General features: G+C 42.3%; 1 protein-coding gene and 1 long non-coding RNA gene across 3 annotated transcripts in view; one reads left to right on the forward strand and one right to left on the reverse strand.

Annotated features, from left to right (window-relative positions):
- Positions 1-2,231: 2,231 nt before the first annotated feature.
- On the reverse strand, positions 2,232-10,528 carry LOC107978147. Its single transcript, XR_004771789.1, has 3 exons — positions 9,745-10,528; positions 3,077-3,220; positions 2,232-2,608 (listed from the first exon to the last, which is right to left on the reverse strand). It is a non-coding gene; the product is annotated as an uncharacterized LOC107978147 (long non-coding RNA).
- The window catches only part of Tet2 (tet methylcytosine dioxygenase 2), an 80,627-nt gene continuing 64,345 nt past the window's right edge, over positions 9,166-25,447 (forward strand). The window contains exon 1 of one of the 2 annotated variants that reach the window (XM_027395747.2): positions 9,166-9,447. The gene's annotated coding sequence lies outside the window, so the exon portion shown is untranslated. The remainder of the gene's footprint in view (positions 9,448-25,447) is intronic. The other variant, XM_027395746.2, reaches the window with a different exon arrangement.

A 25,447-nucleotide genomic window follows, 5' to 3' on the forward strand; every position in this document is an offset into this window, starting at 1 on the left:
ACCAACTCCACAAAGTTGTCCTCTGACCACTGCACCCACACACTCATGCTGTATACACGAACAGTATCTTAATAAAACATGGAATGGGTTATAAGTTTGTATTTAGTCTCTGCACATACGCCATGTTTATTATCTCTTCAATATTCTCATTTTAGTAAATGTGTGGCCCAAGAGAAAATGGTGGTTGTTGTTGTTGGACTTTATTATTTATTACATTTTATTTTATTTTGTGGCAGGGGGTGGTATACATGCTATGATGTGTGAGTGGAGTTGGGAGACAATATGTGAGAGTCTGTCCCTTCCTTCTACTGTGTGGCTCTAGGGGTTTGAACTCAAGTTGTCAATCTGGTAACAGACAAGCATCTTTTCCCAGAGCCATCTTGCTGCTCCTGTTGGGTTTTAGTGATAGGATCTCACTCTGTAAGCCAGGGTTCCTCAAACACAGTATCTTGTCCAGGCCAGCCCTGTACCTGCAGCAAGTCTCCTTGCTCAGTCTCTTACATGCTGGGATTGCAGGTGTACAATACCATTTTCTGAAGAAAAAAAATTTTGAGGTAAGGTATTACAGCTCAGACTGTCCTGGAACTTACTATGCAGCTCAAGCTGCCTAAAGTCACAATGTTCTGGTCTCAACCTCCCAAATCCTAGCACTACAGGCATGTACTACTTCATGTGTCTCAAATATCTATGTTTTAAAGTTCATGTTGTCTGTACCTTCAATAGTCAACCTCACCACCATGAAACCCCCCCACACAAAAAATATAATGTCACATTTCCCCAGACTTTCAATCTAGATAGACTTTTTTAGTTCCTGCTTTCTAGAAGACAGTGGCTCCAGGCATTCTCTTATGTGAGTGGTTCAGGAAAGTTTCCCTCATTAAAATCTACTGTCTGTTAAAATACACCATTTCAGGCTGGCATGATGGCTCAGTCTGTGAAGTTCCTGCCAAGAAAGTCTAATTACTTGAGTTGGATCCCCAGAATGCAGAGTGAAAGAACTGACTCCAAAATGTGTCCTCTGCCCTCCACACGTATGTTGGCAATCACATTCACCTGTTTGCATATAGATGTCACACACAGAGACAAGAATAAGAGCAAGGGAAGTTTCTAAAATATGTGTGCACTGGTTGGAATGCAGCACTGGCCTACCATTCGTGAGGTCCCGGTGACATCAGCCCTTTGAAACAGCTGTCTGCTGCAGTTCCTTACATCTCCCTGCCCAGTCAGACCACCAACCTGAAGACTTCAGGAGAAGTGAAACTTAGGGACAGGGAATACTCTCAGTATGACTTGTGACATCCTACTTTAACAGATAAATGTGTTTCTTTTCACCTTTCACAGTCTTTCTGTTATGGGCCTCTATTTTGTGATCAGTGCTTGGATATTAATTCATTCTTTGGGTGATGCAAGCTGTTGTGAAAAAGCAAGACCACAGGCTATCTATCCATCATGATCAACGTAGAGGCATGCCTACTTACTGAGAAATCAAAGTGGTTCCTGCAAAACAGTAATAACATTATGATCTAAGTTTTAAAATGAGAGGCCAGGCATGGTGGTGGCACATACCTTTAGTCCCAGCACTTAGGAGGCAGAGGTAGGCAGATCTCTGAGTTTGAGGCTGGACTCGTCTACATAGAGAGTTCCAGGCTAGCCAGGGATACATAGAGAAGCCCTGTCTCTCTCTGTAGACCAGGTTAGCCTCAAACTTGAAGAGATTCCCCTGCTTCTGCCTCCTGAGTCCTGAGATTAAATGCATAAACCACCATTGCTTAGAGGTCTTGTTTCAAACAAAACAAAACAAAATAAGATATAAAATGAGGGGGAAAAATGTAGCAGAGCTTGGTAGTGCACAGCCTTGGAGGAAACTCTAACATCCATGGGCTCTGAGCTGGCAGCTAGTCTGTCTCATCAGCTTTTCTACACACTTGTCTAGAAAACATGCAAACAGTGTAGAATATATGAGAAAAATTGTACATCAGATAATGATATCCTGCCTTTGGATTTTTATATCTTCTCCATTCAGAGTATAGGGAAATAGTAAAGGAAATAATTTAACTAAGAAGGACCTAAAATTAGTCTTGTTTAGTTGTTGCTTGGCTTCCCTTTGGAGACTGGGCCTCACTGATGTAGTCCAGATTGGCCTGGACTCCAATTCAAAATCCTCTTACTTCAGCCTCCCAGATTCTGAGATTAGAGAGGGAAGCCATCGCAACTGGCTTTTAAATGCCTTTATTTATTACAGTTACACAGATGAGCGATCCCAGTGGTTTTCAAGTGGTTATATGTCTGACTCCTACAAATCTGTTGAAAGGTCTGGTTATGTACAACCTTCACCCCAGAACCAACCCATGAGCTTCTCCTCAGGACCTCCAGAACTGGAGTATTTCACATATTTCTTCTGGTCACACATATTTCTTCCCAAAGCTCCGAAGGTGGTTCTGATTTTTTTTCCAATTGGCGTCTCCAAGGACCCATGTCTCGAGAACAAGTTCAGCAGAGGGCGCTCTTTCCACCTTCTAACTTCCTTGCTTGACAGGAATGGCAGGAGTACAACAAAGGGGCAATTTTGCCTTTTTTGGTCATCAGTGAAGTTAATCCTTTTGTGACTCTGACCAAAGCAAAACCCATAAAAGGTATCACTTTTTTTTTTTAATTAAGACTTTATTTTTCTTTTCTGTGAGCATACTGTGAGGCAGGGGTTGGGGGAAGGATGTGCCTGGGAATTGAACTCTGACCCTCTAAAAGACCAGGAAGCCTTTAAACCCCTGAGCCACCTCTCTGCCCCACAAAAGGCATTCCAAGCACCTTCCCACTTAAGCAAGATGATTGCCTTCCCATCTTCCCAAAGTACAGCACTCTTGATCTGTGCTCATGAGAAGAGGTGAGAAGCCAGACATGATGGCATATGTCAGTTCCCCTAGCACGTGGCAGGCTGAGAGAAGATCACAAGTTCAAGAGCAGCCTGGGTTCCTTAGGGAACTCCTATCTAAGACCTCCCACAACCTAAACAAAACAAAGCAGAGAAAAGACAAGGGGCTAAGAAGAGCAGCAAGCTAGGAGAATGGTCCAGGCTTACACTTCAAAGAAACAGCAGGAAAAGGCTGATGGTTCACATGTCCACATGGGCTTTCTACCCTGCAAGGTGTTTTCCACTAGGATGAGGACGGACAAAGGCTCTGTGAAGATACTGGAACAAAAAGCCAAATTTTGCCAAGTAGGACTGCAAAAGAACAAATACATAGAAGAAATAATCAAGAAGATGAAGAAGTAGTCTTGCATACAACCTTGAATTCAATATTGCTAACATGAAGGAGAGTAAGATGTGATTCACTCTGACCAATGATACTGAAAACATGTCTTACATTTTACCAGTGTTTCTAGATGTGGTGGTACATAGCTGTTACCCCAGTACTCAAGAGACAGAGGCAGAAGAATAACCACAAATCCACAAAATTAAGACCAGTCTGGTCTACATAGTAAGTTCAAAGTCAACTTGAGCTGCATGGTGGCACCCTATCTCAAAAGAAAGCAAAACTGGGTGTGATGGCACTTGGGAGGCAGAGGCAGGTAGATCTCTCTGTGAGTTTGAGGAGTTTGATGCCAGTTTGATCTATATAGAGAGTTCAAGGACAGCCCGGGCTATACATAGAGAAACCCTGTCTTAAAAAAAAAAAAAAAAAAAAAGACACATGCCTGTAATCTCAGCACTTAGGTTCAAAGCCAGCCAGGGTTACATGAAAATTCCAAATCCATCTGAGTTATATGAAATCATTTTTTTTAAGTTCTGAAAATTATGGGAGACTGATATTAGGAACACATTTACAATATCTCTGGAAAAGTTCCCTAATATTTGTCCCAATAATGATTTTAATGGTTTCTCCATAATATCTCTTGTGATATTTTAACAGAATTGGGGCAGGGGTATGGGTCATTGCTGCAGACATAAACCACATCAAACAAGTTCAGGAAAAAAATAAGTACTGGTCACACTATGAAAAGAGACTATGTAGGTCCTTATAATATGATCTTTGGCTTTAGAAAACAATGGTTTTATCATTATAGATAATTCATATCTTTACCCTAAGGGGCTATGTGCAAATGTTTTATCACTGGCAGTATCTTCTAATTAGTGTTCTCTCTATGTTGATTTAAATAGGTGCCTTCTTGTGATAGGAAGGAGAGCAAAGCTACTTCCTGGCAAAAGTGCTGTGTCCTCTGAAGGTTGATTGTCTTTTAAGAATGTAGAAAAACCTCTACCATGTTATAGCTCAGGAAAAATGTTTGCAGAGCTAGGAAATGGCAGGGAAGATTGAATGTTTCGTTGAAATCTCTGTAACTCTCTCAAGCTGTAGGTAGCATAATTCTTGAAGAGCAAAGTCAAATGTGTAAGAAACAATATCCTGCACTGCAGGCAGGAAGAAAACCAAGAGTGTACCTAGTTTTTGTTGGGGATTGTCATCGTTACCAACACAATACAAAAAATACATTGCACTGTAAGGCAGTTCTCTGGTGGGGAGCAGCAGACAGAAAATGGCCTCTCCTCCATGAATGAGGCTTGGAGATGGAATAACTGACTGAGGCAGCAGATGCTCAGGCCAACCAAGCCAATTCTTTGACACAGAATAGCATGGCATGGAGCTTGTTCTATTAGTGGCTCCCCGCTTCCACCAGGAAGCAAGGGGTTAGTGGCATAGTAGAAGCACTCTTATTTCTCATTTTAGAGAAATAGCAAAGGATTTGATAACAATCGGTCATTGTTAAAACAGTAAATTATCTTTTAAAAGCCAGATTAGCCGCACCTATGGGGGGATCACAAGAATGTATAAAATGCACAAAAACTGGCTCTGAATTGCTCCTACAGATGGACCCTCATGCCAGTAAACAAGTGATTATGCACACTAGAGCCTTCCTTTCCCAGAAATAGCTAAGGAAGGAGGCTTCCTTCAAACAACAAACCAAAATCTGAAAAAAACAAAAATGCATACCTACAGACTTTCATAGTTTCACTTCATTTTGCTGATGGGATGTCACAGTAGCCAACAGGAACAATATATTTTCTTTTAAATTAACAAATGTCATGGTGGCTAAGGGTGGGTGTGGATGCAGAGAAAGAACTTGGCAAGAAAATGTTCAGAGCCTCTTGCAAAAGCAACTGCAACCCAAACACACTTCCAGACAGACAAGAAACACCTGCTGTGATAGAGGTTTTAAAAGATGAACCAAGGAGATGGCCTTAAAGTTGTTTTGACCAATTTTAATATAAATAAAAGAATTTACAGACATATCAGATATATACCATGCTTTTAATCCCAGCACTTTGGAAGTAGAGCAAACAGATCTCTTTGAGTTTGAGGCCAGCCTGGTCTACATGGTGAGTTCCAGCCTAGTTTAGGTTACATACTGAGACCCAGGAAGCAGGGGTGGGGGGCCAGGCCAGGGTTATTTGAATATTTGAGGGGCTGGAGAGATGGCCAGGAAGCTAAGAATGCTTGCTGTTCCTCCTCTTGCAGAGAACCTGAGTTCTCCTAGCTAGCATCCACAGTGGCCAGGCCACAACAGCCTGTATGTAACTCCAGTTTCAGGGAATCCAATGCTTCTTCTGGACTCTGCAGTTACCTCCATGTACATGACACACACACATATACTCTGGCCCACACACATACACACACACAAAAATACATACCAACATTAGATTTCCCATCTATTAGTAAGTATATAAAGGCATATAATTATGTATATATTCCTACAGTTACTCAACAAATACCCCTGGAAGTAGATGGCTTGTTCCTGATAAGAGTAATAAGTGCCCACACACATATTTGGAATCTTAGTTAATCCTTATAACAGTGCTGTGTTTTATAGTGCTTAAGGGCTGAAAAAAAAAAACAACAAAAAAAACCCTAATGCAGACAGTTATGTACCATGTCCAGGTTCATACAATAAAAGACCCAGGATTCAAAGAGTCATGTAACATGCCCCGGTTTATACTATAAGAGACCCAGGCGGAATTTCCTCAAGTCTGCTCAACTCCTAAGCCCACACTTCCAGCAACTGTGACACTAAGCACTACATAAATGTATGCTGTGGTCAGTGTAGAGCTTCACATTCAAATCAAGATGAATTGCAGGGAATCTTTCTGGGTTTTAAAATTCACTGATAATTGTGAAGATGCCAATGACACATCCTTGGACAGACAGGATAGAACAGCAGTTGTGCCTAGATACTCCTCGGACTCCAAAGCTGGCTCCTAGGGGCACTGTAGACATCTGCTGAGGCTACTGAGGCAGTCCCTGCCAAACTTTAGATCTGAGAATGACTCCAGCTTGGAGGGAGTCTCAACAAGAATAGCTCAGCTATTTTAGTCCTGGTCACTAGTAGGAAGTTTTGGATTTCCACATTAACTCAACGAACTCTTGGTGATACCTGGTAAACAAATAAACAAAAAGGGGGGACCGGAGAGATGACTCACTGTTTAAGAACAGTTGTGCACGCCTTTAATCCCAGCACTTGGGAGGCAGAGACAGGCAGATCTCTGTGAGTTAAAAACCACCCTAGTCTACAGAGTCAATTCCAGGACAGACTCCAAAGCTACAGAGAAACACTGTCTCGAAAAAGAAACAGAAAGGAAAAAAAGAAGGAAAGAAAGAAAGCAGGAAAAAAGAAAGAAAGAAAGAAAGAAAGAAAGAAAGAAAGAAAGAAAGAAAGAAAGAAAGAAAGAAAGAAAAAGAAACACTTGTTCTTGCAGAGGACCTAGGTTCAGTTCCCAGCAACCACATGGCAGCTCACAACCATCTATAACTCCAGTTTCCTGGAATCTGACTTCTTCTTCTTCTTCTTCTTCTTCTTCTTCTTCTTCTTCTTCTTCTTCTTCTTCTTCTTCTTCTTCTTGATTTTTTTTATTTGAATTAGAAACAAGATTGTTTTACATGTCAATCCCAGTTCAGAGGCAGGATGATCTCTGAATTTGAGGCCAGTCTGGTCTACATAGTGAGTTCCAGAACAGTTATGGCTAAGTTCCAGAACAGTTATGGCTACACAGAGAAACCGTGTGTGTGTGTGTGTGTGTGTGTGCGTGCGTGCGTGTGTGTGTGTGTGTGTGTGTGTGTGTGTGTGTGTGTGTGTGTATGTGTGTGTTAGCTGGTACACACCTTTAATCCTAGCATTTGGGAGGCAAGGTTCTAAGCCAACGTGCTTTACATAGTTCCAAATGAGCCAGGGCTACACAGTGGAACCCAGCCTCATAATAATACTAACAACAATCATATTATTATTGTTATTATTAATTTAGAAGTCAGGTGGAGCCCAGATGAATGTTGATTACTGACTTGTGAGATCATGCCTTGGTGATTGTTTCTAAAAGGAAGAGACATTGTTTCCTTAGAACTTACTTTGAGCATTCTTCTTGGTAACAATGTGACACATGCAGTTCTTGGCTTTGCCCTTGCCTGTGTGTGTGTGTGTGTGTGTGTGTGTGTACATATACATGAGAACATTTTACAAAGAGGAAGTGTTTCCATGTCACAAAACTAAGGGAAGGTGTCACAGTTCCTGGATTTGCCCTTGCCTGTGTGTGTACATATACATGAGAACATTTTACAAAGAGGAAGTGTTTCCATGTCACAAAACTAAGGGAAGGTGTCACAGTTCTTTCTTGTTTTTTGAGACAATCTCAATACAAGGCCCAGCAGCTGGGTTCAAACTCCCAGACATTTTATTGCCTCAGACTTCAAGAGCTAAGATTACAGGTCTGATCTTTTACTTTTCAAAACTTATGCAGTGTGTGTGTGTGTGTGTGTGTGTGTGTGTGTGTGTGTGTGTGCGTGTATTAGTGAGTGAAAGAGTTGAGAGTTGTGTATTTATGCCACAGCACATGTGTGTAGGTAGGTCAGAGGACTACTTTTGTGTAATTTCTTTTGCCTTTACACAGGTGGGGGTTCAACTAATGTCCAAAGGCTTGCAAGGCAAGCACCTTTACCCTACTACTCTGCCTTTTTCTTTTGAGTTGACTGACTAAGCGCTAAGGCTGACCCAGAACTCCCTGACTCAAATCATCCTATTGGCATCAGCCTCAGAAAAAGTTGTGAATACAGGTAAGCTCTTTTGTAAAGAAATCACACACACAAACACACACACACACACCCTTAATCACGTTAGGGTGATTAAAGTTGACATAAGATTGTTGTGATTGCATAGTAGAGGTTCCCAAATTACTTACTTAAAATTTAAATTTCAGTGGTGTGAAAACTTAAAAGATGGGAGGGTATGTGTGTGCGCGCATTCTCTAAACTACTATCTCATGATCGTATGAGTTTGTCTGGAGCTCACCTTCAAGAAGTTAATGATTACCAAAAGGGGTATTTAAATGTAAGTAAAACGACTCAGCAAGAAAAGAGAAAACTGCCCACAGAAATGCTGGTGTGCACAAGCCTTGAACTTCAGGGAAAACTGAGCGCCGCTTGTTCGGAATTCAGCTTCCCACAGGCGGTTTCTTCATTACTTAACCGTACGAGTGGAAATTTGTGCAAAATAGAGGAACTTACGGGGGCGACTTTGAACATGAGAAACTGCAGGCTTATTTCTTTCGAGTGACAAGTAAGGGCTCAGAGACACAACTCCTCTTGGCTCGGCAAGACTGGCCCCCTCCACGGCCCACGTGGCCAAAGTAAACAGAAGGTGGGCCTGGGCGGGGAGAACCGGGGCGCCGCCGATTTGCAGCCCTGCGGAGTCCTTAAAGCACGGGCCCCTCGAGCTTTCTGGGCACGGGCTTGGAGCAATGGGGAGCGGCTTGGCTGGGCGACTGGGAAGGAAGGGAGGGTGGCAGAGCGTGGAGAGAGTGGGGAGCGGTCCCGGGAGCGGGAGCACCGGGGCCAGGGGCCTCCCCGGAGCGCGCGGGAGGGAGCGGAGTTTGCAAGTGCGCCCCCGGCCCGCGGGGGACAGAGGCGGGGGACAGAGGCACCGAGCCCACGCGCGCGCGCGCGGGGGGGTGCGGCGGGCAGACTGGGGGCTGCTGCCGAGAGCCCGGGGCGGAGCGGAAAAGAGGAGGCCCAGAGCCCCCGGGAGGGAAGGAGGGAGGGAGCGAGCGAGCGAGCGAGCGTCCAGCCCCGGTGCCGCGTCCCCGCGAACGAGCGAGCGAGCGAGCGCACAGCCGGGACCCCGCCGCGCCCGCCCCCGCGAACGAGCCAGAGAGCGAGCGAGCGCACAGCCCGGGCCCGCGCCCGCGCCGCTCGCATGCCAGTCACGTCCGCCCCCTCGGCGGCCGCCCGCCCGAGAGCCGGCCCCGGCGAGCCGGGAGAACAGACGTCAAACTGCCTTATGAATATTGATGCGGAGGCGAGGCTGCTTTCGTAGAGGAGCAGAAGGAAGCAAGATGGCTGCCCTGTAGGATTTGTTAGAAAGGAGACCCGGCTGCGACGGCGGCGGACTGCGAGGCTGAGGGACCAGAACCAGGTCAGAGCGCTGCTGCCCGCGCCTGTCTCTCTCTCGCTCTCTTTCTCTCCCCGCTCTTTTCGGCAGCAGAACTGTCCCTTTCCAAGCCCCCTCGCTCTCTCTCGGCCTTGCGGGGACTGTCATGTCACCCACAAATACCAAGAGGAAAGGGGGAAGCCTCACAAATTACTGGAGCTTCTTCAACATGGCTGACAAATATAGTTTTAATTTAGCAACCCACCCCCCTCCTGCAACCTGCACTCCTGGGGTCCCTTCTTCCTACTAATGCGTGTCCCCCTCCTTACCCAGAAAACTTACCTTTGTACCTCCCGCCAGCCGCTCTCCCGGCCTTTGAGTCTCAGCAAAGTGAGTGTTTTCTTGGGGCTGCCTTTCTGAAAGAGCTCATCTTTGGGGGTCACCACTTTTCTTTTGGATCCTCCTCCCCCCTGTCCTTAGTGTAAGTCATTCGAGTCCCTCGTTTATCCTCAGACAACCCGGAAAGAACACCGACCCGGTGTTTTTGACTCTTTTATCTCCAGTAGTATTTGTTTGGGTCCCGTTCTGGGTCTGTGTCTCCGGCTTCCAGCACGTTTGTCCCCCCGTGGACGACTACATTAGACAAATGTCACAGTGAGTGGATTCGGGATCCACTACGTGGAGTTTTTCTTCTTCTTCTTCTTTCTTTCTTTCTTTCTTTTTTTTTTTTTTCCTCTTGAGTCCGCGCGTTTTGTTAGTGGCGCTGAGTGAGAGAGGAAAGAACAGTTTCTCTGCGCCCCCAAACAAGACCAGAACCCGCTTTTCTCAAGGTTCACAAGCTCTGCGTGGGCTGTACCTTCCAGTTTAGGAAATGTGTGTTAGAGAATCTGGGCAAATCTGTGTGTTGGCTTTGTGCTGCCCCCGAATCAGCTTCGTTCTGATCCCCGGTAAGTGACAGGCACACACAAAGGCAGGCGCAGGCCGAGGGAGGGGGCGGGAGAAGCGTTCCGAGACTGCAAGGTCAGGGGCGCCCAGAGAAATGAAATCCAATCCCGGCAAAGATCTCTTACAGTCCCATCCCAAATTTCCCTAACTCTGGCATTCACTCTGTGTTTTTGGTCTTTCATGATCTTCCCTCCCTATACTCCTCACTCACATCTTGACTCTCCACCAGAACTGCTTGCTTACTGTTAGAAAGCTGATAGGGTTTCTATGGAGAGTTTTCTACATATGGCCAAACCAAGTGTGGCCTGGACAGACTCCTGGGAAGGTCGAGTTAAAAAGACCTGTTACTTGATGGTTAATGCCTTCATGATAGACTTTTGAGGGCTTTGAGAGATTTTTCTTTCTCCCGATTAATGATTTGGAATAGAAATAGGTTATTTTTTTCTATTGTTTTGTTTTGTTTTTCCCAAGTTGTTTGCTTAAAATTTAGGGAGATGTTTTAGTGTTTGCCTATCTGGGAAGCAGAATACATCCATGGACTTAAACAAAAACAAACTCACAAGTCACACAGTACTTTTGCTCTAATGAAGGATTATAATGACAAAATCTATACTCAAAGATACTCATAAGGATAAGATTGCATGTTAGGGGAAGTTGGGATTCATGGGGAAAATATATAGGTTTGGTTTAAGACTGTGGGTATTGTTGCCTGACTGATGAAATCATTACATTTGCATTTTAATGGAAAGTTGAAATACTGAGGGGAAGTTAAGTTCTTCTCCATGTTTCTGAGTGTTTTGTAATGCATTTTGAATACAGTATACATTACAACATAAATATTAATCTTAAAAAACGTTATTAAGCAGTACAGTGTTTGTGAGGGATTGGGGGTTAAGCTTGAGATCAGGAGAGATTGATTTGATTACAGGGAGAGGGAGAGGCACATAGCTGCACCAATCAGGTCTCCAAACCTACTCACCCTCAGTAATTCACTTCATAAGTTTTTCTGTTTTGGTTTTCAGAAACATGGCTAAGCTCACTTTAAGCTTGGTCCTAGGGGCTCATCCACATGACCAGAAAGTAGAAACATTACTCATCCTTGAACAGAAACAGTTCATTGATTCTGATTTGCCCTAAAGTAATAGTGAAATCCCAGTTTTCTTTTCCCCATTAATGCTTATTGTATGGTCAGTTATACCAACAATCCAGAGTTTAAAAAGAGTAACTTTAGGCCAGCTGGTGGTGGTGCTCACCTTTAGTCTCAGCACTCAGAGGCAGAGGAAGAGGCAGAGGCAGGTGATTTCTGTGATTTCAAGAGTGAGTTCCAGAACAGCCTCCAAAGCTACAAGAGAAAATCCTGTCTCAATAAATAAGTAAATAAATAAATAAATAAATAAATTGTTTGACTAGTAGACTAGTGTGTGGTGATTTCTTTGGGAACAGGTTTTCAGATTTGTGATCTTTTATGTCTTCAAACTACTCAAGAGTGTTTTCCATTCTAATCAATAAAAGTACTTAAATTGGTGTGTTTTTATTTTTTATGTTATCATAGAGGCCTGCTCTTTCCTGTCATGAAATTTAGAATTTTGTTATTTTGTGCATCTTAGTTTTATGTTGAAAACAGTGGCTAATTGTGACTATTCTTAAGGGTTTTGGTGAAAATTTGTGTATTATTGAACACTCTAAGTAAATAACACTTTTTCATTTTTTTAAGCAACAACCTTTTTTTTTTTTGTACAACAACCTTTCTTTAACTGTATGTGTGGAAGTACCATCTAGGTATTCTAAAAGTTCTAAGAGCTAGCTGTCTTAGTTGATTTTACTTTAGAAAAAAATATTAAGCAATAACAAGATTGGTAGTTTCTAAAAAAAATCCATTGTTTTGTCTATTTGCATATTGAACTAATGAAAGATTAACTTGGAATGAGACTTTGCTTTGTTTAAATTCACTTATTTGTCAAATATTTTTAAGGCTTTCAGCAGATTTACTGTTTATTGGCCAGGAGCCAGGGCGATGGCATGGTTTCCATGTGGCTACATATGGTTCTGCATACTGGCATCACCATCATTCCCAGGGAAGTGTGTACACCTGCTTTGGGCTTGTTATGATGACTTCCCCAGTCCTTATTGGCTGCTATATCTGTGCTTCATTTTGTTTTCACTTGTTGAAACTAGAAATTCCCTATCAGTTGCTCTAAGCTCCACCCAGATCCTGTTGTAAGCCAAGGGCCATGGTTTCCTTGTTTGCTAGCCTCACTTGGAAACCCTTTTTATGAATCACAAACACATCTAAAAGATAGTCTATTTTCCATCATTACCTAAGCAAATTAGTCAACTTTTATGAAATAATCATCAAATAAAGTGTCTTAGCAAAATGTTTAAGCTGGTTATGGTGTGCCAAGTCTGTAATCTTAGCACTTGGCAGGCTGAGGCAGGAAGATGGCTAAAAATTTTGAACCAACTTGCATCCACCTAAAAGAAAAAGTAGTAAATGATATATGATATGAAATGTCAGTAATTTAGGATACCTGGAAATTTATATTAGATATGATATTTATGCTACAATTGCTTCTAACTTTTCAATTGTTATTTTTAGCAATTGCTGCTTTTTGTATATGAATGTTTTCTTGCATGTATGTATATGCACTGTGTGCATGCTTGGTGCCTTTGGAGGCCAGATGAGGATATTGAATCCCTGGATCTGGGGTTAGCTAGTTGTGAGCTGCCATGTGGGTGCTGTTTAGAGCTGCCAAGAGCAGTGAATGTTCTTAACGATGAGCCATCTCTCCATCCCCACATTTCACAATCTTATATAGCTTATTGGTAGAAGACACAATATAATTGTTTCTTGAATGGGACAGTGTTGATTCATTAAAATCGTACTTCCTCAAGGATTATGCCACCATTGAATAGTAATTCCTGGGGGCAGCAGCAGTACCAAAATCAGCAGCAGGAAATGTCTCCTAAGCCAGCTTTACAGTTGGAGCCTTAGCTGTGGGAGCGTCCAGTTGCCAAGCAGAGCTGGTGGTTATCCTGGAAACTGTGCTAAAGAACACAACCACAGTGATTTTTGCCAAACACACAGTATTTACATGGGTCTAGTGCTCTGGTTTCTATTACAGTTTACTGCCAAAACTCAGTGAATACTGTGACATTATTGAATGAGGTTCGGTATACCGTGCATCTGTTGGTGTATGTAGGGCTGTAGCAGGGAAGGAGTGCAGTCAGAGCGTATGTATCACAATGACCACAAGCAGGAAGAAATGGATGCACTTTACACTTGCCCGTTTCCAACAGAATTTTAACTATGGAATGGACAATGCAGAAAACTCCAGGCTTAAGACAGGTATATCATCTTTCTCAATAAAATTGACTTTGAGTTTCCATTTGCAGTGTAGCAAATTCTGACTTTTGACTTTCCCTATTTGTTATAAAAGGTATTAGGGGGCTGGACAGCAGTTAAGAACACTTGGCCCAGCTGGGCGGTGGTGACACATGCTTTTATGCCCAACACTCAGGAGGCAGAGACAGAAGGATCTCTGAGTTCAAGGCCAGCCTGGTCTACACAGCAGGTTCCAGGACAGGTTACAAAGTTACAAAGAAACCCTGCCTCAGAAAACAAAACAAAACAAAAGAACACTTTGCTAAATCATGAGGACTGGAGTTTGAATCCTAGCACCTAATTGGGTGGCTTACAAATACCTTTTATTACAGATCCAAGGATCCCAACACCCTATTTCAACCTCTGCAGACACCTGAACACACACAGGCAAATTTTAGGCTGGACATGGTGGTGTACACCTTTATTTTTTTGTTTTTGTTTTTTTTAAATGTGTATTTCTCTGTTTATATTACACTATCTTCCTGCAGTGCCAGAAGAGGGCATCATAAAATACCTTGAAACTGGAGTTACAGAAGATCATTAATCCACCAAGTGAATACTGGGAACTGATCTCAGGTCCTGGAAGAGCAGTCAGTGCTCTTAACTTCTGGGCCCTCTCTTCTTCTCTGGTTTGAGAAAGGTCTTGCTATAGAGTCCTGGATGGCATGGTACTTACTATGCAATCCCAGGCTGGCCCCAGACTTGCTACAGTCCTCTTGACTCTGTCTTCTCATTGCCTTAGCATGCCTATCTAAGAAACTCAATGCTTTAAGCTCACCAAAGACAGTTGTTCAAAACTGATGTGAAGTCATATTCTGAATAGTCTCAGAATTAAAATCAGAGATGAATAACTGGGATGAAGTATTTTGGAGGATAATTTAGAGCATAAAATAAATTTGTTGTACCAAAAATACTGCAAATGTTTCCTTTAAATTAGATTTCTTTCTGTCTGTTGAAAACTTGCTGATCTCTATATGTTTCATTCACTAGCCGAATCTAGTAAAAACTTTTTTTTTTTTTAAATCTAGAACGTGTGTCTTCTGTACTCAAAGCATAGTAGGAAAATAATGTGTAATTTCTACAGGAAATTGTAATGGCTCCTATTAAAGTCACCCATCTTCAGCATGGGATTTAGTGGCTTTTAATACATTTATGCTGTAATTACGTATTTTAATTGAAACTTTTATTCAAATAGTTGTAGAGGCTATGCAACTTTAAGAATCGTTTTACTGACAGTAGATTGTTGTAATTCTTAGTTATTCACTACTTTTTTGTTTTGTTTTGTTTTTCAAGACAGGGTTTCTCTGTATTGCTTTGGAGCCTGTTCTGGAACTTGCTTTGTCTGTAGACCAGGCTGGCTGGCCTTGAACTCAAAGAGATCTGCCTGCCTCTGCCTCCAGAGTGCTGGGATTAAAGGCATGAGCCACCAATGCCCATCTATTTACTACTTTTTAGTACTCCATTTTTACTTTTATGAACTTCCGAAAATTTATTGTTCTCCCATGCAAAGTTGGAATATTTTGATTTGTTGTTTTTGCCTTACTTTGTAGCCCAGGCTGATCTAAAACTTGATGTAGCTCAAGATGGCCCTGGGATTCCTCTCTCTTCTTCCCCCTTGGAACCGTGTCTTCTTATGCCTGTTTTGAAATAAAATATTTCCTGCTTCAGCTCCCCAAGTACTAATGTACCATCATGCCCTATTACTAATGTACCATCATGCCCTATTACTAATGTACCATTATGCCCTATTTGGCCCTGAACGCTTGAGCCTCCTGCCTCAGCCTTCTGACTGTCAGATTGACTACATCTGTTGTTGATTTTTCAAAAGGATAAATTTTATGCATATGAGTGGAGTGTTTTGCCTGCATGTGTGTCTGAGAAACCATGTGCATCTGTGGTCTCTGGAGGTCAGAAGAGGGCATCAGATCCCCTAGAACTAGAGTTACAGAGTGAGCCACCATGGGGTGCTGTGTATTGAACCTCGGTCCTCTACAAGAGTAGCAAGTGGGCCTGGAGAAATGGCTCAGCCGTTAAAGACTAAGCTCACAACCAAAAATATAAGTGTCAAGTGTTTTTAACTGACAGCCATTTCATCAGCCCCTGTTGTTGATATTCTAAATGTACTTTTATAAATAATTTCTGTGAAAAACAAAACCTATTCAAAAGAAAACAATGTCTCATTATTTTTGCTGATAGACTATTCTATTCTCCTCAGGGAACACCGCCTGTGGCCGGGCACAGGTGGAGGCTGCCTACCATTAAGGGATCCCACACAGTGCATTGGTTCTTGCTCTGTGACTGTCCTGAGGCACCACAGTTTGTTCTGTGGGTACTTCAGCAATAGTAGCTGTCGTTGTCATGGCTTCATGGGCACTGCTAAAATCTGCTTTATCGAATCACCTAATTTCATCACAGAGTATCACACTTCGATGAAAACTTTCATAGAACTGTCAAGTAGGTTTTTTATTTTAGTGTTTTCTCCTGAAATTTGTGTTTTGTCTTAAACAAACAAACAACAACAACAGAAAAACCAGTGACTTAAATAATGACAATGGGAGCCAAGGGATGTGAAATGATATCCAAGTTTCTCTTCTCTTTCTTTCCTGTCTGTAATTACAAGGTCACCCATTAGAACAAGACCTTAATCCTCTAAGGTAGACAGTGATGCCCAGACACAGCTGGGTTCTGTCCTCTGCACACTGGCCTGCTCCTGCTCATTTGCTTTTCATCTGTCTGTTCTTTCTGCATGTCCTCATGCCCCCATGTTCCCCACTGTTGCACAAAGTCTCTAACCTGAAGTTTCAGAATCTTCTTGGCTGTAGCATGATCTCAGTTCTTTGTGTGTTTCAGGACTTTTTCATTAAAGGGATCTCTTTTCACCAACCTGTAATTAGTACAGGATGTTAGCTTTTTGTTTGTTTTGTTGCATACATTAGAATGAGAACCATTTCTGCAAATAAAGTGGCTGATCAACTGTCAGTTTCAGGGAGGAATCTTGAAGTGAATGTTAAGTCACTTCATTCCTGTTTTAAAACTGATGAAAGGAGAAACAAAGCTGAAAACAAAGCTAGCAGACATTTCTGTGTATTGCTCCCTTTATCCATCAATAGCTTGGGTTTAATTACTACTGAAAATTGGCCATTAGCTTTGAGAAGTAAACTTTCTGTAGCTTAAAGTGATCTCTTTCTCTTTTTAAAACATTCTTTTGTCAAGTGAAAACTTTATATGCATTAGATTTTTTTCCCCAACATACAATTTGAAATCATTTCTACCAAGTGCATTGAGACACAGGGTATGTCATTTTTAAAATTTTAAGATTTGGGCTGGAGAGATGGTCAGCCATTAAAGGATAGGCTCATAAGAAAAATTAAAATTTACAATTTATTTTTGTCTTATTTTTTAAGTGTTTAGCTTGCATGAATGCATGTGCACCATGTGCAAGCCTGGTGCCAAAAGAGGGTGCCCAATCCCTTAGAACTTCAGTTACAGGTGATTGTGAGGTGACGTGGATGCTGGGTTGAACACCAGTCCTCGGGAAGAACAGCTAGTTCTCAATCACCTAGCCACCTCTTCGTCCCCAGCATATTTCATTTTAAAGTGATTTAAACTTACAGGAAAGACTAAAGATAAACTAAATCCTTATTGGAGCAGATTCCTTGTCATCCACACGCATGTTTTTATGGCTAACAAAGTTTCTGTGTGCCACTGAAGCATTCAAGTCTTCTTTTACATAGGACCCTGTCACTTGGACACGTGGGCTAGTGCTCAGGCAGCACTATTTACAAACACTTTGGCAACCACTGAGAGGGAGGACACTTTGTGTGCCTGGAGCCAGGTACCCACCCCCTTAATTAATAGTCACAAATCCCCTGTCTGGTTCTGACCTGGTCATGACCCCAAGATCAAGGTGTTTCCCTGAGGCCTGCCCAACATGAAGTCTACTTAACCAAAGCCTGGCCCAGCCTGGGCGCAGTGCTCAGTTAATCTTTTTTACCTCTTTCGGCTTGCAGAGTGGTCATGCTAGATTTTTTGTTTATTTTGGTAGATGATGTCCTGGTTCTGTCATTTATAGTTCCCGGTGAATGAAGTTCAGCCCATTCCTACAAATACCTTTAAAATGACAATCAACAGTGGTAACAAAGGATCTGGGAGGAGCTGAGGGAGGGAAGATCATAAACAGAATATATTGTATGAAAAAAATGTATTTTCAGTTAAAAAAAAAAAGAATCCATTAAAAAAAAAAAAAAAAGCTCATCTTCATTCTGAGGTCTTGAGAAGTGAATCCATGATTCAGCTCCCCAAAGCAGTAACTATGGCTGGAGAAAGTTGATAGTTCCACCCTGATACCCGGATCTGAAATCCACCCCTAAGGCTGCCCCTCCCCAGCATCCACCTCACCCTGGGATTAACATACCAGTAATAAAGCTTTCGCTTGATACTTAGTTCCTCCTTTCCCTAGTTGATTTCTGTTGATTTTCATTTGTGTTATCCGTGAAGAGTCTTGAGTTTAAGAAAAGAAAAAAAGCATCTGATCTTGTGTATGTTTGATTGTGTTACAGTGTTAAGCAGACTGGTTCTGATATGTAAGATATGAGCAAGTTGGGAGTTGTGTTTGTATTGTATCCAACTGTGGTTTCCCCATTGTTACATCACCTGAAAGTGGAAGTTGCATTAAAAGTTGAGATGCAGCAGGTAACTGAAAATGAGCTGGCTTAAATGGCTGTTTGCTTTCTGAGACACAGCCTCACTTTGTGGCTCAGGCTGTCCTGGAACTCACACATGCACGCACACAGGCACACACATCCCAGCTAACGAAGACCCGTGGTGTTAATAGTAACACACACACACACACACACACACACACACACACACACCAGATAGCAAAGACCTGTGGTGTTAAGAGTGATGCCTGGCTCCAGACAGGTCCAGGTTATTCTCATTCCATCCCACGTGGTCAAACACGCAGGGATTCAATGTCTATAGACTGTTCCAGAATTCTGAAGACCAGCATTTAATGATGGGGGTGTGGTTGCATCTCCCAAACTATTTAGTCAGCTAGCGCTTGGAATTTTGGTACAGAATAAGAAAGCCCTGAAGGTGTAGTAAACTTGACTGGAAGAGAAATGTGGTAGGTGCTGAAGGAGCCTCACCGCCTTTTTAATTTTTTTCGTAAATTTTATTTAAATTAGAAACAATGTTATTTTACATATCAATCCCAGTTCCCTCTCTCTCCCATTCTCCCATACCCCCACCCACTCCCCAGGGAGGATGAGGCCTTCCCTGAGGGAGCATCAAAATCTGTGGGCCTAGGCCCTCCCCTGTGTATCTAGGCTAAGAGACTATCCCTCCGTGGAAAATGGGTTCCTGAAGTCCGCTTGTGCACTAGGGATACATCCTGGTTCCACTACCAGAGACCCCATAGACTGCCCAGTGCTCCTAAATGACTCCCACATTCAGGGGCCTGGTTTGATCCTCTGTTGGTTCCCACTTGCTCAGGTCAGCTGTTTCAGTGGGTTTTCCCAGAGTGGTCTTGAACCCCCTGTCCATCACTCCTCCCTCTCTGCAACTGGATTCCAAGAGTTTGGCTCAGTGCTTAGCTATGGATCTCTGCTTCTGCTTCTATCAGCTACTGAATGAAGGCTCTAGGATGGTATTTAAGGTAGTCATCATTCTCATTATAGGGAAGGGCATTTAAGGTAGCCTCTCCACTATTGCTTAGAATCCTAGTTGGGGTCATCCTTGTGGATCTCTGTACAATTCCCTAGTGCCAGAAGAGAAAACCCCTTCTTATCTGATACATTTGTTTACCTGTTTAGTTGTAGTTTTTGTTTGAAACAATGTCTGCTTGTGTAGCCTAGGCTGGCCTTGAGCTTAGTATATAGCTCTAGGGTGGCCTCAAGCTTGTGGTAGTTCTCCTGCCTCAACTTCCATAATGCTGGCATAACAGGCACGGCCCACCATGCCAGGCTACATCATCTGGTACATTCATGACAGGGGGAGAGGAAAGTGAGAGATAATTTTGTATGCAGTTTATTAATGAAGAGCTGGTGTGTATTCATCTGGATGCCAGCAAGTGTTGATGACAGAGAAATGCTTAGCCGGGTGAGAGGCAAACATACAGAAATGACAACACTAATAGTTTTCAGTGAATAATAAACACTGTCATAAGTTAAGAAAACCTCAAGACTGACTGTAAACTCATTCCTGCTTGTAACAAATTGTCAAAGATTTTTTTCTCCTTCCTTTCTTTGCTCTTTAAATAATTCTTCTAAACTATAGGTTTAATTTTGTGTGTCTGTTTGAATTCATTCCTTGTTGCTGTTGTTGTGACTATTTCATAGGCCAAGGGCTAGCTAGCACTTTACCTCTGAGCCACATCCTGTGTTCCAGTTATGTTTTCATATTTTATGTGCAAGTGTGTGTGTTGAATGTCTTTCCAAGCACTTATATGATTACCTCTTGGACTTTAACCAGCTTCGACTCAATTTTAAATTATTTATTAGATTTGAAAAAACATAGATTTTTTTTTCACTGTGCATTGTGATGAAATACAGGAGGCTTTAGAGACGCTAAGCTGTTTGCTGCATTGATAGGAGAAAGAGAAGTGTATAAGGGAAAGTCCGTTTCCTGAAGTTGCTTAGGCAGAGATATTTAATTCTAATACAGGCAGTGTTTGTTAACTGTTTTTTTTTTTTCTGGGGATTTCCATTTCCTCAGGTTCCACATCTAAGTTAGATGGTGCCATAGGAAAAATACCAAATCTTGGCTTCCCGTGTCACCCGGTATGTGGGTGCCCTCTGCTTCAGCCTCTCTATACCTGCTTCTCCATCTGCAGGATGGGACCCGCTAGACCTTCTAGTCACTGCTAAGAGGGGTTGATGAGATAACAAATGAAATAGCCCACACTTGATTGTGTCAAATTCCAGTGGTTGAGTGGATCTTGCTTTTCTCTTCAAGTGTGTGTTAAGTATTTATCTACATCAGGAAGAAAATGGCCTTCATTCATCTTGGCTTCTGTGGAGTGGGCAAGAATCCGTGCTTTGAACCCGCTTTTAGTTGCTGGATAGCAATTGAGATTCCTAGACTGGGCATCCAGGACTTTCCTGGGATGTTTTCCAATTGTTACTTGGAGGGCTGATTCCTCTATTGCGTGAATGGTCCTTGGAGCTAAACTTGACATAATGCTCCTAGTCTTCAGCCTGACAAGGATGGCACAGGGTGGCGGTATAATCTCTGAGGAGATGGAGAACCATTTCCATCCTTAAGGAAGATTTTAAGTTCAAGGTCATTTGGTGGAGAATTTCGAGGAGAATTTGAGGTCAGGCACTTGGATTAAAGGTACACATCACCACACCAAGCATTTGGTTTGTTAATGTTGTTTTTTTTTTTTTTTTATGTAGCCCAGGCTACTCTAAAACTTGCTAGCTATTGGAGGGGGACTTTGAACTTCTGATCCTGTTCTTTCCAAGTATAGAAGTATGCTTTTGCTGGGTGGTGGTGGCATATGTCTTTAATCATAGCACTCTGGGAGACAGAGGCAGGAGAATCTCTGAGAACTCAAGGTCAGCCCAGTCTATAGAGTTCCAGAACAGCCAGAACTACGCAGAGAAACCTGTCTTTAAAGGGAGGTGTGTGATTTTTCATTCTTCTTCCTTGCCACAGAACTTTTAATTTTTAAAATTTAACAATGCCATATTGACTTCCCTGACCCCATTCCAGTTTGTAAGATGTAAAACTTAATATTTCTCATATCCATTTATTTTTTCTTCCCTGGCTTCTACCATAAATTTTTTTTCTATATTTGTTTATTTAATGTGTGAGGGAAAGTCTGTCACCAGCCCCCAATTTTATGTTTTCTATGCTATTATTCCCTATTGGTAAGTCTATAACTTGCACATTCTCAAGGTAGAGGATATAGCTTGTAGACCTGCAACCATAAGCAAGTCTTGCTTAGGTTTGATCCTAGAAACTCAAAAGAAAAAGTTAAATTGTAGTTTGCATTTATAGCTGGTTTTCTTGTGCTTTGTTTCTCATTGCTAACTGAAAAAAATACCTCACTCGGTGTCATGATTATGATGTCTGGAACTCGCACATGCAGAGGTAAAGTGCAGAGCACAAAGAGCAATGGTCACACAGATTCGGCTTGCTTCAGGTGTAATGTGTTAAGCATCAATTTAAGTAAATTTTGTTTTCTTATATCCCGTAAAAATATGCCATATTTTAGCTTCTTTTATATTCAATCTCAGGTTTTCCTATTAGCATTCAATTTTTCTTGGACACTCTAATTGCTTGTTTCGCTTTTTTTAAATTAACCATTTCTAATTAGGAGTGTGTTTATGTGTGTGGTCTATGCATTTGAGTGCTGGCCCCATGGAGGTCTCATCTTCTGTTGTAACACACTGAGTTTCTGTTCATTTTTCTGTCCTCCTTGGGCTTACTCATGGTTCCCTCGCTCATAGTCTCCTCTTTCACACTGTTCTACACCTCTAAGCATTTTGGGAGTTCAGGAGATACCGTGAGTGCTTAACCTGTTGAAAATGCTTCACATTTTCCTGCATGGTTAATGGACAAATGTGTTTAAAATCATGTGGAGTAACTAATAATTTTAGTTTTTAGAGAAGAGTGTCTTACTGTGTAGTACAGGCTGCTCTCGATTTCTAGATCCTCCTACCTCAGACTACCAAGTAGGGAGTATAAATAGGCCCTGCCACACCTGGAAGTTTGGGATCATCTTAACTAAGAATTTAGGAAACACTGGTGGATTACCAACCATCTGGTATTGCTTATGCAATATCTGATGTCAACATTTTAAACATCCAACTGCTCCTTATGAAACTTAACTCTTCTCCAGAATCTCATTACAACTTATTTAGGTATAACTTCAAACATTCTTCTTAACACTGTGATCATGTACAATCTTATTGTCGTCATTTTTCCAGGCAGGGTCTCCCTATGGAGACCTCCCTCTGCCTCCCTACAAGGACTGTACAATCTTAAAATAACCTTCATTCATTTCAAAGAATTTTCCTTCTGTTATCACTTCATTTTTTCACCTATTTTTCTTATCTTTGTGGAATTTCTGCTAGTTGTGTATTAGACCCTCCTGAATTGAATCATCCCGTTTGTTAAAGTCCTCACATTTCACACTTGATTTCATAAGTCTCCATCCAGGACGTGCAAGTAAGCCTGGGTTTGCAGACAGAAAACCGTGCAACACTGTTTCCCAGGAACTGCCTGAGCAAAGGAAACATTTGTATCTAAAGTGCTCTTCACAATAGCTACTGTATTCTTTTAAGATGTTCTTAGAATGTTACAATATGCCAATTACATTGTGCTTAAAATGCCTTTACAATGGCTTCAAAATATAAATATGATTTGCAACATCATGTTTGCGTTTTTTTTTAAACAACCTAACTGTAAGCAGAGGGAGGCCAGGTCCGCAAAATGAGTGCTGCCTGAGATCAATTGATTCCTGCCTTTCATGGGTGTGTCCGATAATCCTGGGGCTAGGAGAGATTGCAGTCTCTGGTATCTCTTGGCCTTTGCTCACATGACCCAGATATGTATCTTTCAGTTAGCTTGTCCTTGTCATTAGCAAGCAGTTATTACTGGATGTGGTGATACACATCTTTAATCTCAGCATTTGCGAGGCAGAGGCAGGGGCAGGGGCAGGTAGATCTCTGAGTTGTAGGCCAGCCTAGTCTAGCTATATAGTAAGGCTCTATCTCCAAAAGAGAAATAAAAAAGGCAGTCACGAGGTCTGGAGACTGTTAAAAGCACTTGTTGCTTTTCCATAAGACCTGGGTTCAGTTCCTGGAACCCACATGGCACACGGAGGCTTACAGCCATCCATCACCTCAGCTCCATTCTTCTGACCTCCAAGGGCACTAGGCACACATGTAGTGCAGAGACAGAGATGCAGATAAAACATTCATACACATTAAATAAAATAAATCTAAAACTATTTTATTTTGTTTTAGATATTTTCTTCTTATTTATTATTATTATATCTCATGTGTATGAGTATTTTCCTGCATGTATGTAGGTGCAACACATGTATGCCTGGTGCTAGCAGAGGCCAGAAGAGGGTATTGGATCTCTTGGAAATGGAGGTACAGACAATTGTGAGTAGCCATATGGGTTCTGTGAATTAAGCTCAGGAGCAACAGCCAGTGCTCTTAATTGCCAAAATATCACCTGAAGTCCCACAAAATAATTTTTGCTTGTTTTTGAGACAAGGTCTCTCTACATAGCCCTGGCTGTCCTGGAACTCACTATGTAGACCAAGCTGGGCTCCAACACACAGAGATCCACCTGCTTCTGCCTCCCAAGTGGTGAGACTAAAGGTGTGTGCCATTTTTGTTTTATTAGCATCTTTCAAAATACAATCTTTTACCAAGTATGGTGGGTGTAAGCATTTAAAACCATTACTACAAAGGCAGAGGCAGGCAGATCTCTGAGTTCCAGGTCTTCCTGGTCTATATAGAGAATTCTAGTCAGCCAGAGCTAGATAGTGAGACACATAGTTTTAGGAGGAGGAGGAGAGAAATAATAAAGAAAAAGAAGAAGAAGAAGAATTTAAAATACATGAAAGTTTGACTTTAGATATCCCCATGATTATTTACAGTTACAAAGTTGGAGAGGGAGTTGGTGTTTTGGTTTTTTAGTTTTTAAAAATGACTAAGCGTTCCTGTTTGCAGTGTGTCATGTAGGAAATATAGACGTCACCGCTGCATGCCAATGACAAGTAAAACATTGAATAAGATGAAAACCAACAATTCCTGGTTCTGTCAAAAGGAGACGATCAGAGGGAACCATAGCCCCAGTGCTCAGGAGATGCAGGAAGATGCAGAGAAGTGTAGCTTGCCTGAGCACTCCGCAGCAAGAACTCTCTGGAACTGTTAGCAGAGTGGGAAAACCTAAAAGGTTACTGGCATGCGGGGGGCTTAGTGTGGCTAAGGAGTTCAGACTCCTAGATCATCCAGTTAGTGTGGGATCCACTTTGTGCCTCCCGTGCCACCAGCTCTCCCGGCTCCTTGGAGTGGATAATGTAGGTAGTACATCACCACACACTTCCTGGCAAGAGAGGGGAAATGAGCCAGAGAATTTCATTAGACTTTCCAAGTCTGACTTCGGCAAACTATTTAACAAAGGCTAAATTTCTGGATTTTCTTTCTATTTAAGGCTAGTCTTCACTACGTAGTCGGGGCTGGACTTGAGCTCACAAAGTTGCAGTCCTTCCACCCTGCCCAGTGCTGGGATTAAAGATATCACCACCTCAGCAATTTCTGGAATTTTATCAGCTTCTAGCCTAACCCTAACCTGAAGAAGATAACAACCCAACTGCAGGACCACTCAGGACATCCACCCTTACCCAGCAGGGGAAATAAATAACTGTGAACAACACTGGTGACCTTCGCAGTGTTTGGAATAATGCTCATGGGTTGGGACCACAGGTGGCGGTGCCCGGTCCTGCCCGGGGCAGGTGATGGATTGCAGGTGGATGGGGAACAGAGAGACCTGTAGAAGTGACTCATATTCAAAGTTTTATTGAGGGGGAGGGAAGAAAATAAGGTAAAGAGACACAAGGACAGAGAGAGGACAGAAAAGAAGAGGGAGACAGGAAAAGTCCTGTCTGCCCCAGGGAAAACAGCAGGGAGAGAGACTGGAGGTGGGTGGAGCCTTTCTTTTAAAGATGCAGGGTATATACACCTGCCA

This window comes from Cricetulus griseus (genome assembly GCF_003668045.3).
Source record: "Cricetulus griseus strain 17A/GY chromosome 1 unlocalized genomic scaffold, alternate assembly CriGri-PICRH-1.0 chr1_0, whole genome shotgun sequence".
Taxonomy (NCBI): Eukaryota; Metazoa; Chordata; class Mammalia; order Rodentia; family Cricetidae; genus Cricetulus; species Cricetulus griseus.